We start from the raw sequence: 13,099 nt of genomic DNA, 5'->3' as shown, positions 1-13,099 counted from the left end.
TCTCTCTTCAGTCTTTAATCTCTGGAAACCATCACTCAGATTTGCACAGTGCTCTTTAAGTATTTATGAAGCAATCATGAAGTTATAAAAACTGGCGAACTCTTACTGAGCCCTTACAGTGTGGCTGGAGCTGCACCAAGTCCTCTGTATTGAAAGTAGGTGCTGTTATTAGCATCATCATTTTACAATGAAGGAATGGAGGCATGAAGTGCTCAAAATTTTCCCAGTGCCACACAGTAAGAGCGGAGACAGGTTTTAATTCCAATAATTCTGTTATTAAAGTACTCAGTATTAAAACTCATTCTATTTTAGGCAACAAATACACAGAGTATTTTAAACTTACTGCTATAATGGTTTTAAACTTAATGCAGTGAGAGATCCAAATTCCAAGTACAAGAAAGAAATGCAAACTGAGCCGGAGAAATGCTCAGTGGTTCAGGGCACTTGTTCCTTTTGCAGAGGACCATAGCTAGTCCCAAAACCCACATGGAGACTCACAACGCTGGTAACTTCAGTTCCAGGGATCCTATGACTTCTTCTGGCCTCTATAGGAACCGGACACATACATCATACACACATGTAGACAAAACGCCCCTACACACACACACACACACACACACAAATAAATCTAAAAACAAACAAAAAAAAAGAAATGCAAGCCATAATTAGTAATTTTCAGGAGCCAAAACATAATACATATGCTGTAAGGCTGCATTTTTTTTAATGTCCTAGGTCCTAAGAACACTGCCTAAGGGATCGCCCATGGCAAATGTATCTTAGGTAACCAGCATTCAATTTAAAAAGGAAAAGCAAGGGACACAGTTCTACCTTGTGCATCTGTAGAAGCAAAGTTGCTGGGACACAGAAGCCACCCAGGTTTTGCAAAGCGTTTGAACTGACTGACATCCTACCAGGAGCCTATTAGAATGTAAGCTCCAGACTCTCTCTCACTCACTTACAGAAGTTCTTTCTTTTGGATGTCATTCTTTGGATATATGTTGTCTACAAACATACATTATCCAAACATATATCCAAAGAGTGGATATATGTTTATCCAAAGAATTGATATATGTTTAGATAATTTTCTTAAATATTGTCTTTTTATCAATAAAAGTTTATAATTTTAGCATACATGAGTTTGTCACACAGACCCTCCTTTAATTAGTCAAGGTTTTCTATTTATAAATTGATTTATAAACTTCTTTATAAATTGATTTTCTATAGGGATGTGCATATTCAGTTGACTGAGCAACGTTTGTAAAAATAGCTTCTTTTCCTCACTGGTCTTTGGTGTGGTTCTGTCAAATGCCAGGTGACAGACTCATATGAGTGTATTTTTGGACTCTAGTTCCACGGATCAGTTTGCTTATCACTGTGCCAGTGATTGCGGCTTGCCAAGCATTCTTTTTTTTTTTTTTTTTTTTTAATATATGAGTGATCTGTCTGCACGTATGCCTGCAGGTCAGAAGAGGGCATCAGATCCCATTATAAATGATTGTGAGTCCACCACGTGGTTGCTGGGAATTGAACTCAGGACCTTTGGAAGTGTTCTTAACCTCTGAGTCATCTCTCCAGTCCCCCAGTGATTATGTCTTAAGTGCAAAGTGTTACACAGGCTGTGGTATGTGTCTAGTCATGTAAGTCCTCTAGTGTGTTCTTCAGCATAAGCTATTCCTGGCACTTTCTTTTCTTTTCTTTAAGCTTTTTTTTTTAAAAAAAATTATACATGAGTACTGTATTTACATCATTCCTCTCTCCTGTGTCCTCCCCTTAAATAACTGACTTCTTTTGTTCATGTTATGTTGCTTTTACCTATATATACCTATTTGTATGTGTATAACCTGATGAGTCCACTTAGTGTTGTTCATACGTATGTGTATTTATGACTGACTGTCTGGAATTATATAATTTATCAGTTGGCTCAGTGCTGGAGAAGAATGATTCTCCCTTTCTCAGAAGCCATGGCTTTTCATCTAGGCTTGGGACTATGTGAGGTATCCCTCATCTGTACTGCACTGTTACCTGGAGATGTCCTTAAGCAGGTCCCGTTTAGGTGACCACATTGTTGAGATTTTCATGTACAGAAGACACAGTCTCACAGAAGGCAACCTAGTCCTCTGTATTTTACAATATGTGCAGTATAACCTGAGTCTTGGGTATAATGGTTGCATCGTAGAAATAATACTTGGGCTTGGGTGCCCCACAGTCTGTTTTCCGGGTTTTTGTTTGTTTGTTTTTCATTTTGACCAGTTATGGATTTCTGTAATAGTTTCCATTTTTGATGAGAGCTAAGAGTCATACTTATCTGTGTGTATAAGAATGAGCATTTAGGCCGGGCGGTGGTGGCACACGCCTTTAATCCCAGCACTTGGGAGGCAGAGGCAGGCGGATCTCTGTGAGTTCGAGGCCAGCCTGGTCTACAGGAGCTAGTTCCAGGACAGGCACCAAAAAAGCTATGGAGAAACCCTGTCTCGAAAAATCAAAAAAAAAAAAAAAAAAAAAAAAGAATGAGCATTTAGTTCACAATTTCAGAGAACCTAGACAACAAAGAGGACCCAAAGAGGGACATACATGGATATAGTCTACATGGGAAGTAGAAAAAGACAAGTAAATTGGGAGCATGGGGACCATGGGAGAGGGCAGAAGGGGAGGGGAGAGGAAGGGCGAAGAATGGAGAAAAATATAGCTTAACAAAAACAATAAATAAGAAAAAACACTAAAAAAAGAATAAGTATTTAGGAAAGAATAAATATTTAGAATGTAGCTGGACTTATAGTTGGTTTAGGAGAGTGGCGATGGTATGCTCCTTTACAGAACCTATAACCTCACAAGTCACAAATACATTACCAGGCATAAATCCCTCTTACTGGAGGGAAGCTGGTCACCAGGGAAGCAGGTAGGCAAACCTCAGACCTTCACTCCTCCTTCTCTCCTCCAAATCCAATCCCCCAGTCTCATCCCCAGTTCTGCAGCGAACCACTGGCTCTGGTCTCCCTTCCTCTCTCCTCCCATCTCCAGCCAGTCACTCGGATTTTCTCCTACATACTTCTCGACAACCTCATCCCCTTGTCTTAGTCACCGACTTCAGGAACCCGTGGACCAAGCGAAGCAGGGTAGGCGATCTTTAGGTCTTCAGTCTCCCCCTCTCCCCACAAAGCCAGTCTCCCATTGTCTCTGCCCCCATCCCAAGGGACTGAGCAGATCCTGGTGGCACACCTTGCTTTGCTTCATCTTTTGGACTCCCTAAACCTCCAGTCCTAGCTCATCCTCATTACTGTCAACACCCAGTACCTAGAAAAGCATTCTAACTGGAACCCAATACCCAGAAAAACATTCTTCTTGGAAACCAATACCCAGAAACAATCTACCCAGAACCCCAGTGGCCACACCTGGCAGAATTGCAGAAGCATTTCCTACCTGGCAACTCACAGCCATCACCCTCTCCTAGGAAACAGAAAGGGCAACAGAAACCAAGAAATGGAACACCCATTCAGCAAAAACAAGATGAGTTATGAGCACCTAGAATTACAATCATCCTCAACCAGAATACCTAGATGTCTGTACGCCAGTATAAAGAAAGACACGGTATCAATCAGAACAATATATACCCATGATAGTCCAGCAACCCTACTACAGAAGGCTCTGAGAAATGCAGTATAGCTGGATCACTCAAGGCAAAGACTGCAAAATAGCCTTTATGAATATGTTAGAGTTCCTTAGAAAGGAAGTGAATGAATAAGTTAAATAAATTTATAAAAACACAAACAAATCGTGGGATGGACTGAAAACAGTTCAATACATGGAAGTAGAAATGGAATCAATAAAGAAAACCCAAACTGAGGGGAAAATGGAGATTAACAATTTAGAAATTAGAACAGGAACCTCAGAGGCCAGCCTTACCAACTGGATACAAGAGACGGAATGAGAGAATCCCAGGCACTGAAGACAAGAAATAAGAAATGGATACCTTGGTCAAAGAAAATGTTAAATGGAAAAAAATCCAGACACAGACTATCTCAGAAATCTGGGATGCTATAAAAGGACATACAACTAATAGGAATAGAGGAGGAAGAAGAAGAAACCCAGGTCAAAGGCACAGAAAATATTTTCAACAAAATCATAAAAGAAAATTTCCATAACCTAAAGAAGGGGTGACTCCTAAGGCACAATAAGGATACAGAATACCAATAGGCTGGACCAGAAACGCAATTCCACTTGGCACATTATAATCAAAATACTAGACATACAGAAAAAGAAAGAATATTAAAAGTGGCAAGTGGAAAAGACCAAGGAATTTACAAAGGCAGACTGTTAGACTATTCATTGACTTTTCAGTGGAGACTCTAAAAGCTGGAGGGGCCTGGACAGAAGTTCTACCAACTCTAAGAAACCACAGATGCCACCACAAACCACTTGACGTAGTAAAACTGTTAATCACAATAGATTGAAAAAGACGTTCTGTGATAAAATCTAATAGCATTATCTGTCTACCAATCCAGCCCCACAGAAAATGATAGAAGAAAAACTTAAAACTGAAAAGGTTAACCATTCTCCTCAAAATCCAAGGAATAAATAATCCCAGACCAGTAAATCAAAAGGCAGGAGTGAGAGGGAAACCCTACACCATAGCAACAAAGTGACTGGAAGCACCAAACACTGTTCGTGGATAACTCTTAATGGTTTCAGTTTCCCAACAAAAAGATGCAGAATGGATGTGAAATGGGATCCATCCTTCTGCAACAGTCAAAAAGCACGCCTCAATATTAAGGACAGACATTACCTCAGGGTAAAAGGATGAAAAAGATATTACAAAAAAATGGGCCTAAGATGCAAGCCAGTGTGGCCATTATAATGTCTGACAAAATAGACTTAAAACAAAAACTAATCAGAAGAGATAGGGAAGGACACTAAATACGTATCAAAAGAAAAGCATACAGAAAGCAGGTTATTGCAATTCTAAACCTTTATGTACCAAGCATAATAGCACCCAAATTCATAAAAGAAACACTACTACAGCTTAACTCACCACATATTGGCCCTCACATTGATAGTGAGTTATTTTCTTTAAAAAAATAAATATTTATCTATTTATTATGTACAGTGTTCTGTCTGTATGTATGCCTGCATGCCAGAAGAGGGCACCAAATCCCATTATAGATGGTTGTGAGCCATCATGTGGTTTCTGGGAATTGAACTCAGGACCCCTGGAAGAAGAGCCAGTGCTCTTAACCTCTGAGCCATCTCTCCAGCCCATGGTGGGTTATCTTAATCTTACCTCTCACCAGTAGTCAGGCCATTCAGACAAAAACTAAATGGAGAAATATTGGAGCTAAAGGATGCCATAAACCAAATGAAACTAACAGATGTTCACAGAGCATTTCACCCCAACACAAAAGGAGATACCTTCTTCTCAGTAGTCCATAAAACTTGCTCCAAAATTGACCACATACTTGGACACAAAAAGAAAGACAAATAAAAGAAAAATTGAAATAACACCCTGCTTCCAATCTGACCACTATGGATTAAAGCTGGACATCAACAACAGAAAAAACTAAACGCATGAAACACGAACAACTCACAAATGAATGGAAATGATCCAAGACAAAAATTAAGAAAGAAATGAAAAAATTTCTAGAATTGAATGAAAATGAAAATACAACATGCCCAAACTCATGGAACACAATGGATGTGATTCTAGGAGGCAAGTTTGTATCACTTAGTGTTTATATTTTAAAAATTAGAGAAAGCTCATGCTAGTAATTTAACAGCACACCTAAAAGATCTAGAACAAAAGGAAGAAATCACACCCAAAATGAATAGATGCCAAGACATTATCAAACTCAGGACTTAAACCAACAAAATACAAACAAACCAAAACAACAACAACAAAACAAACAAACAATTCACCACCACCACCACCAAAAACAAAAACAAAGAATCAAAATAGTTCTTTGAGAAAAATCAATGATATATAATTCCTTAGCCAAATTAACTAAAAGGCAGATAGAGAGGATCCAAAGTAATAACATTAGAGACAAAAGGGGGACATAGCAACAGACACTAAGGAAATCTAGGGAATCAGTATGATATACTTTAAAAACATCTACTCCACCAAATTGGAAAATCTAAAAGAAAAGGAATATTTTCTTGATATAAAACACCTACCAAAGTTAAATCAAGATCAGATAAGCAAGTTAAACAGACCTATAACCGCTAGTGAAATAAAAGAGCAGTTTTTAAAAATCTACCAACCAAAGCAGCTGTACCAATTTGCACTCCCACCAGCAATGCAGGAGTACAACCCGTACTCCACATCCATTCGGCATAAGTTGTCATCAGTGTTTTTGATCTTGGCCATTCTTACAGGTGTAAGATGGAATCTTAGAGTTGTTTTGATTTGCATTTCTCTGATGACTAATTATGTTGAGCATTTCCTTAAGTGTTTTTCAGCCATTTTTAGATTCCTCTGCTGAGAGTTCTCTGTTTAAATCTGTACTTCATTTTTTATTGGATTATTTGTTCTTTTGATGACCAATTTCTTGAGTTCTCTGTATATTTTGGAGATAAGTCCTCTGCCTGATATCAGTATGACAATCTCTCAGAAAATTAAGAAACAACCTTCTTCAGGACCCAGGAATACCACTTTTGGGTATATTCCCAAAGGATGCTCAATCATACCACAAGGATATGTACTCAATTATGTTCGTAGAAGCTTTGTTTGTCATAGGCAGAACCTGGAAACAACCTGAATGGCTCTCGACCAAAGAATGGATAAGGAAAATGTGGTACATTTACACAATGGAGTACTACACCACAGAAAAAAAATAACGACGTCTTGAAATTTGCAGGCAAATGGATGCATCTAGAAAACATCATACTGAGTGAGGTAACCTGGACCCAGAAAGACATATATCACATGTACTCACTTATATGTGGCTTTTAGACATAAAGCAAAGATAACCAGCCTACAGTTCAAAATCCCAGAGAACCTAGACAACAATGAGGACCCTAAGAGAGACTTACACGGATCTATATAGGAAGCAGAAAAAGACAAGACCTCCTGAGTAAACTGGGAGCATGAGGGTTACAAATTCCAAGTTCTCATTACTTTTTTCCGCTGTGTGGTACTCCACTGTCTCTCCATAGCTATTCAATATAGTACCTGGAGATCTGGCTAGAGCAATAAGACAACAAAGGGAGATAATGGGGATACTAATTGGAAATGAAGAAGTCAAACTCTCACTATTTGCTGATGATATGATAGTTTACGTAAGTGACCCACGAAATTCTACCAGTTTGGTTTTTTTAAATGCCTTTTGCATGGGTGACTATGAAACCCCAGGCCCTGTACTATTCCAAGTTTGAGGTTCTAGTGGTGAGAACAGCTCACATAAAGTTCTAAGGTAGCATTCTATTTTCCTTCTGGAACTCTCCCCAGTAGCTTCCCTTACAGTCTAAGTGGGCAAACATCGAAGAATGTTCCATGTATGTTCATGATCATTCACACCCTACGTTTGCATTCACTAAGTGTGGTATTTATTTACACAAAAAAAAAAGTGTTTGAAGGGCCTCTCACTAGGAGTGTTCTATCCCCGCCGCCTTTCCCTATAAAATCTTAGGGAGAACATGCTAGTGCCCAGACATTTTTGCCCAACATGTTCTCCTTCTGTGTTTTCTGTTAGTTGCTAACTTGTCCCAGTTCGGGACATTAATTGCAGAGGTGCGAACACGGAGTGAAATGGCAGTTATTAGAGGGCTGTGGGCTGAAGCGTGAAGCATCAGTCAAAGACAAATGGATGCAGACTCTGGCTGCGGAATGAGTCTGCTCAATATTGACATAATGAATTGTCATGAGATTAAACCACAACCAGAAAAAGCAGGCGGGGGAGGCTGCGTGAGTGACAGGGGCTTTATGGGGCACCCTGCTTCCTAGTGAGCGAGTTCATCTTCTGACTCAAAGAGACGCCTTCAGGGATCACGTGGCTTGAATCCCCTCTGAATTCAGTGTCATCTTAGCTTGACCAGTTCTGGAAGAACATATTAACCTCTGCCTGTGATTTCCAGAAAACCATTCTAATTTAGCAAGTAATTATGGGTCACATGTAGGACAAAGAGCTGGATAATCTTGGATTACCCACAGGAAGCTTTGTCTCCAAGGCAACCCCCCAATGGTGGGGCTGCTGATGCAAAGGCCAGTCCACTAATGAACTGGGAAAGATAACTGGCTCTCCCACCCGGCGGAGCCAAGGAAATGGACACAACAATTAGACGGCTATTGAGTAATTCGGTGTTAGAGAATAAATGCCTCCAAAAGCCAGCAGAGAAAAAAAAAACATTTAAGGAATGGAGATAATTATCACTGCTCCGCTAGGCCAGGGCTATAGGGCTCCACTTAGGCCACGGTGGGCTCAATCCAGGTCAAGCTTTACGAGTTTTGCCAAGTGTCATGCTAAATCTCACCTTCAGCACCTTTCTATAATCTCGTCACCTACAACCTGGTTTACTCTGCTGAACACCTTACTTACCACCCGAGGCCAGGAGAGTGGCCCAAGGGACTTGGAAAAGGAAGGCAGAAGGAGTGTTCTCTACCGGAGACTCCATTAGCCCAGGGGAGATTGAAAATTAAGATGAAATGGCGTGAGACTTTTAGGTCAGGTTGGTAAAGGTGGATGGGTGCGGGTGAGTGAGCCCAGGAGATACCACTACAGACGAAGGGGAGACCAAAAGCTGCCCGAAGGGAACCCCGAGAGGTGGAGCAGAAAACAACCCCCTCTATTTCCTCAGTGCTCCCTCTACTCCTCCCTAACACCGCTGTCCCCACCCCTGGCAAGGTTAACTCTGCACCTACTCCAGTCTTCCTTCCCGCACCCTAAGCCACCCTTGACCGCTGTGAGACCTTCACACCCCTTCTCTGACTGCTTCTACACCGCCCTGTAGTCCCAGCCTCAGGTGCTCTTTCTGGGTTCGCACATCGTCCACCTCACCTAGGTTTTAGATCTTGTGGTATCTAAATGGAATGTTTATGGAGTAAACTATGCTAATGATGAAGGGAATGCTGTGGTTTGGGTCTGAAGTGTCTCTCAGGGCCAGGTGCCTGCTGTTTAGCTCCGCCTTTTGCCATTGGGAGGTGCTGGAGTCTTTTGGGGGGATGAGGTCTAGGGGGTGCTTTTCCAGCTAATGAGGGCATGTGTTTGAAGGAGAAAGCGGGACCTCATTCTTGCTTTCTCTTAAAAAAGCTGTATTTTATTTTTGCTTAGCTGTAGGTGTGTGTGGGCGTGTGCACATGAGTCTGAGTACTTGCTGAGGCTAGAAAGGGGCGTTCCGTCTCCTGGAGCTGGAGTTACACACAGGCAGCTCCGAGACTCCTGGTATGGGTGCTAGGGGCAGAACTCCAGTCCTCTGCCAGAGCAGCAAGCTTTCTCAACTGCTATGCCGTCTCTGTATAGTGTCTGGTGCCACATACTTCCACCACGGTGTGCTTCTGCAAGCCCAGAAGGAGGGGAACAATTGTTTGTGTCCTGAAATGCCAGCAACGATGAGAGAAATCGTGTTTTTCTCTTGGTAAGTTAATTACCTCATGTATGTGTTGTGGTGACAGAAAGTTGGCCAAGGCAGGAACGAGCCCTAAGCATTGACTAATAGGAAAGGCAAAAGGAAAGACGTCTGGTTCAGCAAAGCTTAAAATTTCTGGGGAGTTGAGACCCAAATAGGATTACTGAATGAGAAGCGGCAAAACATGCGGTCATTGGCCTAACAGTAAAATGTTAAAATGAGGGGGCTGGTCAGACAGCTGAGCAAGTGAAACACTTACTGCTGAACCTGAGACAAGGAGTTTGATTTCTGGGACTCACGTAGTAGAGAGAGAACTGACTTCTGAAAATTGTCCTCTAATGTCTACATGAGCAGTATGGTATATATATTCACACACACACACACACACTCACACACACACACACACACACACACTGAGTAAATAAATGCAAAAGAAAATAAAAGAAAACAGATGCCAATTTCATAGAGGAACATGGAGAAGATTTACTGGTTTGTTGAGAAGACATGGGTGAGGAGACACACGTGTGCTCATCAGGGCTGGGATGAGGGAAAGCGTGTGTACCCTCCTCCGAGGTGTTTGAAGGGCTACGTGTGTTTACACAGGGAAATGGAACTGGCAGAGAGAGGGGGCAATCTGTTCTTTCTCTGAGTGTTTGTAAACAGATTTAGAATTCTAGGGCAGACAATAAACTTGGGAGCACAGTCAGTCATCGGATCTGCTCAGGAGGCCGAGCTCACCTGCAGTGGCTTGTCTGCTGGCTGCGGACACAGTCCAGGAGTCTGCAACAAGATGCTCCATGTATATAATGCTGATAATAACTTCAATTTCTGGAGTAAATCTCAGATGTATGAGGCTATACCTGATACACCGAGAATATGCCAGAAAAGAACCTGTAAGTTTAATTACTTCATCCATCCATCCACCCATCCACCCATCCATCCATCCATCCATCCATCCATCCATCCACCCATTCATCCATCCATCCACTCATCCATCCATCCATCCATCCATCCATCCATCCATCCACCCACCCACCCACCCACCCATCCATCCATCCATCCATCCATCCATCCATCCGCTCATCCAGGCACCCGTTGTCTACTGTTACCAGAGAGATCTTTCCTGGCCGGCCTCCCTGCAAAGGTAGGTGAAGGTTCGTTCCTAACGCTTTCAGGCTTTATGGTTGGCTCTCAGGTAGTAACATTCCAGCTTCTGGGGTCTGTCTTGGGGAAAAAGAAATTTTGGATTCTAGGTTTGTGTTCGGTGGAATGAAAGGGGCAAGACAGGAATGGAAGAGAAAAGTGGAGAGAAACTTTGTTTCTGAGGTTGGAGCCTTACACTCGGAAGCCCGACACGATAAAGACGTCAACAACTTCAAGGAAATTTCAATTTATGAAATTGTTAAGTGCCACAGAAGCAGGCAAACAAAACCAGAGAAATGGGGCAGAAAGTGACCAGAGCAGTGGGACGGTGCAGGAGGGGATGGGGCCCTTCAGTGGGCAGCTCTCAGAGGTCCTCCCGTGGAGGCCACCTGATCCGAGGGACAAATGAACCCCAAGTGAGGAAGGATAAAGGGGCAAGTGTCTCAGAGAAGAGATAGTAAAGACCTCTGTCTCTCTCAAATAAAATAAAATAAAGAGGGGGGCTGGAGAGATGGCTCAGAGGTTAAGAGCATTGCCTGCTCTATCCAAAGGTCCTGAGTTCAATTCCCAGCAACCACATGGTGGCTCACAACCATCTGTAATGGGGTCTGGTGCCCTCTTCTGGTCTGCAGGCATACACACAGATGGAATATTGTATATATAATAAATAAATATATATTAAAAATAAAAATAAATAAAAATAAAATAACAATTGAAGAGGCACTGGCATGCACACATGCACTTGTACACAAGAACACACAAATACAGAAACACATACACACATACACCAAATAAAATGGAAAGATTACAAATGCTCGTTAGAACTCTCTGCTAAACTAGGACTCTGTTCTTCTCAAGCTCCAATACTGAGATACCCAGTCCTGGTTGACTGATACCCCATCCTCCTATGAAGATTTTTCTAATAAGGCCAATTGAATGGTTTTATAATTAAGTTCAATGTAATGTCTGTGCATGCTTATTTTTACCAAATTAATTTACAAAGGAAAAACACTGATAGATTGTGTGTCCTGGGTTTTATATGACTATCACTGAAAATGTGGTCACTGAACTGATGGAGGCCGCATGGGCGGACCCTTCTGCTGGCTCTTTCAGAAGCTGCAGCCAGCTGGCAAATAGCTTCCCCAGCCTCCTGCTGGAGCATCTGCTAATGTGTGGAGATTATCAGCCCCTCCCACCCGCACTGCTCTTTACCCTCCATGCTCAGGCCGCTCATTAACTCATTAGAAGCTGCTTCACCAGTAGCAGAGGGGGGATCTGGCGCCGGTGAATGACTGCGGCTTGGGTGTTGGAAGCACCTGGCTTGGTTTGAAGTCTTCAGATAACCACCTTCTCCGACATTGTACACAACCTCAGGGATCAGTCTATCTGGGTGCAGAGATCTTATAGTAATGTCTGTCTTGTGCACAGGACACAGGCCAGGTTTCGTTTATTGTGAGAATCCCAATTTTTGCTGGATGCTAAATGCATGGGTATAGGAATGACCAAGTGAATCAAACTGTTTCTGTTCCTCAGTTTTCTTTCCTCCTCCCGTTGCCCCGTGCCAGCTCTGATTTACGGACCCTAGCTGCATGTCAGGCATGGCTTGAAGGATTCTTCACAGGATCCGTTCACTTCCCAAGGATAAAACCCAACCGTTCACTGAGTGTCTGCGCACATCACGTGCTCAGATTTATGGGCTGGCCCGTGTCGTGTTAGTTTTGTATTTGATTGGCTGATGTGCTGCAGCGTGGGTTTTACATTAAGACACCATGGAAAAGGCGAGAATAGAAGACAAACGCAGGGTCACTGGTCTCAAGTGGGTCACGGCTGTGTCAGGAAATTAGCCTTCAAGAAGGATTTAACCACAAGTGAGAAATACTCTAAGAAGTGCTAACTCTGTGGCAATTTTTGTAAACCCGATAAAATACCCCACAGACCCCTTACAGACCCTCCCGGAGGTCAGGAAACAGACTAGGAGGAAGCAGGATAAAACACTTGCTTCCTGGTTAACCCTCAAACTCTCACCGTGTCCTGACTTTCTGTGATCCTTTGGCAGAGCCAGCTAGGCTCAGTGCCCTTTAAAAGATGTTTCTGTGCTGGACGGTGGTGGTGCACGCCTTTAATCCCAGCCCTCAGGAGGCATAGGCAGGTAGATCTCCCTGAGTTCTAAGCCAGCTTGGTCTACAAAGAGAATTCCAGGATAGCCAGGATTGTTACACAAAGAAACCTTGTCTAAAAAAAACCAAAAGAAAGAAAAAGAAAAACAAAAAGATGTTTCTGGAAGCTCATGTTTGCACTACACAGGGGCTCCTTTCTGCCTTCCACTCCACTGTGCTGTTTGTGATACAAACAAAACAACACAAAACCCAAACAATTAGTTACCTTGAATGCAAGTACATGGTAA

The sequence above is a fragment of the Chionomys nivalis genome, chromosome 14, assembly GCF_950005125.1.
Source record: "Chionomys nivalis chromosome 14, mChiNiv1.1, whole genome shotgun sequence".
Lineage (NCBI taxonomy): Eukaryota > Metazoa > Chordata > Mammalia > Rodentia > Cricetidae > Chionomys > Chionomys nivalis.
Note: the sequence above shows the minus strand (reverse complement) of the source record.